Source organism: Physella acuta, unplaced genomic scaffold (genome assembly GCF_028476545.2).
Source record: "Physella acuta isolate Inbredline_101_S28 unplaced genomic scaffold, ASM2847654v3 ptg001878l, whole genome shotgun sequence".
NCBI classification, from domain to species: domain Eukaryota; kingdom Metazoa; phylum Mollusca; class Gastropoda; family Physidae; genus Physella; species Physella acuta.
The window spans coordinates 134,132-136,916 of record NW_026733384.1 but is presented as its reverse complement, the minus strand read 5'-3'; the positions used below and the strand labels follow the sequence as shown (position 1 = coordinate 136,916).

At 46.2% G+C, this 2,785-nt stretch overlaps 1 long non-coding RNA gene across 1 annotated transcript; it reads right to left on the bottom strand.

Annotated features, from left to right (window-relative positions):
- Nucleotides 1–908: 908 nt before the first annotated feature.
- LOC131931029 (uncharacterized) lies at nucleotides 909–2,572 on the bottom strand. Its single transcript, XR_009384216.1, has 3 exons — nucleotides 2,410–2,572; nucleotides 2,050–2,148; nucleotides 909–1,179 (listed from the first exon to the last, which is right to left on the bottom strand). It is a non-coding gene; the product is annotated as an uncharacterized LOC131931029 (long non-coding RNA).
- Nucleotides 2,573–2,785: the final 213 nt, after the last annotated feature.

Below are 2,785 nucleotides of genomic sequence, written 5' to 3'. Positions count from 1 at the left end.
AGACAGTTTATAATTCAAAACTGCAGCATAAAATCAGCTTTAAAAATTTTTTCCCACCCCCTTTTGGCGCCCCCATAGGGTCGGCGCCCGGGGCGGCCGCCCCGCCCCCCCGGCCCGCCCCCCCCCTAGCTACGCCTCTGCCCCCCCCCCCCCATCTTTCCAGCACAAGGACAGTGCAAGGTGCCACCCCCCCCCACATATTACCGGAACAAAGACAGTACCCGGCGTCCCCCATCCACCCCCACCCCCATATTTCCAGCACAAAGACAGTACCCCGGTATCCCCCATCCCCCCCCACCCTCCCCCCCCACCCTCATATTTCCAGCCACAAAGACAGTACCCGGCATCCCCCCACCCTCCTCCTCCCCCATATTTCCAGTACAAAGACAGTACCCGGCATCCCCCCCACCCCTCCCCCCTACCCCCATATTTCCAGAACAAAGACAGTACCCGGCGTACCCCATCCCCCCACCCTCCCCCTCTCCCATATTTCCAGAACAAAGACAGTACCCCGGCGTACCCCCATCCCCCCCCCCCCCACCCCCCCCCTCTCCCATATTTCCAGAACAAAGACAGTCCCAGGCGTCCCCCCAACCCTACATATTTCCAGCACAAAGACAGTACCAGGCGTCCCCCCCAACCCTACATATTTCCAGAACAAAGACAGTTACCAGGCGTCCCCCCAACCCTACATATTTCCAGAACAAAGACAGTACCAGGCGTCCCCCCCAACCCTACATATTTCCAGAACAAAGACAGTACCAGGCGTCCCCCCCAACCCTACATATTTCCAGAACAAAGACAGTACCAGGCGTCCCCCCCAACCCTACATATTTCCAGAACAAAGACAGTACCAGGCGTCCCCCCAACCCTACATATTTCCAGAACAAAGACAGTAACCAGGCGTCCCGTCCTCCGTTGAGGTAATCCCCAGTGCCGTCCTGCACGTTCTGAGAGCGTTGGTCAGGTTGGTGACGTCAGCGCGCAGTGCCTCGATCTCCTTGCTGGCCACGCCCAGGATGCGCGCGACCTCCGTCTGTGGTCTGGTTCAGCTCGAGTTCCTTGCGGTGCAGCATCTCCAATAGCGAGTCCCTCTCGGCCTTGACCGTCTGCACCTCGATGTTGGCCGTCAAGGAGGTTTTGGGTCGTGGCGTTCAGGGCTGCTGTCAGCGTGAGTACCTGACAAAGGGAAATAGGGAGTTGTTTCGACCTTAGGAACGTTGCAAAAATGATTTGTTTTTTTATTTTTTTAAACCATGAAATGTTTGGAACATTAATGGAGACACGAAAAATCTTTGATTTGAGAAGTAGCCACACTACAGTAATGAGTTGATATTGTTTTTTTTTTCTTTGTTTTTTTATTTTGGAGAGCAGAGCCCCCATCAACCGGTACGAATATGTATACAGATATGTGTACAAAAGTACAGTGAGGCTATGCACACAAAATGTGTACTAAAACCCGAGATATTTGGTGTGGGTGGGGGGATAGCTATCTCATTAGTGACCTTCGGTGTTTCGTTCTGGCATCTCTTCGAAGGGGATCATCACCTACCCCCCTCCCTTACGACCGAAAACGAAGTATAATTTATTTCTCCTTTTTCTAACTTTTGCTTAAAAATAATTGCATGCTCTGTTACGTCGTTTTTACAGTTAACATAAATTTAAAAAAAAAAGAAATATTTTCACAGAAATAAGTGATCGATTTATTTCACAGTTATATTAGTAATATTAAGTATATATGGGGCTGCGTGGCCTATGCGGTAGAACGGCTGCTAAACCGAAAGTATCGAGTTCAAGTAAGTGGACATCCCTGAGTCCACCCATCTCTGATGGGTACCTAACTCACGTTAGGGAAAGCTAAGGCGGCTGGGCATAGTGCTGACCACACTATCCCTTCAAACGCCGAGGTACCTGATACAGATAAACTCTACTTCATCGGTCCCATGTGTCTTGGGCACGAACCGGAAAATATGATGATGATTAGTTATATGAGCATAATAGAAAAAAAATATTGGATTCTACTTTACAAAACAGAATCTTTCTCCGTACCTGTGTCTGGATCGACTCCAACTCAGCTTTCAACCAAACAATGTCGCCTTTGACGTCATCACAGCATTTTGTGTCACCACTTGCCACAACCGTTGTTGGCTACGTCATCGAGTGGCCAGAAAAATGTAGTACAGTATTAAAAATGCATATAACGAAAATGTGGATTATTTTGTGTTATAATAGCATATATTTGGACTTATATTAAAAACTGAGTGTTAATATCAGATTTCGTATTAACTTTTTCGCCAACCAAAAAAAAAAAATATTATACAACTATACTTAAATTTTAAAATATATTCTAGAACTAGCAATTGACAGATTGTTTAGAAACGACTAATTAATTTAATTTCTAATTACTACCTGGGCGTCACACTGTCCCCTGGTGGCCGAGCTGAACCGTGTACATGCACTGACCCCCCACAAAGCTACACCCTGGGGTGAAGCCGCTGTCAGCCGCCCATACTGAGCTGACCATAACACACAACAGTACAACGCTAGCGGCCATTTTGTTTTTTGATTCAACTTTTGAGACTTACGAACTATTTTAACACACAAGTTTTTTTTTAACCTGATGATTTTTTTTTCTTTATCGAATATTTAAAATTATTACTGTAAAACTTATGTTTTTTTTGTTCAAACTATTACATCGAAAGATAATTGTTGTTCGAAAGTACCACTTTCGTTTTTATACTTCGACTCTTTATATCTGAGTATATAGATATCAGAGGCGTAGCGA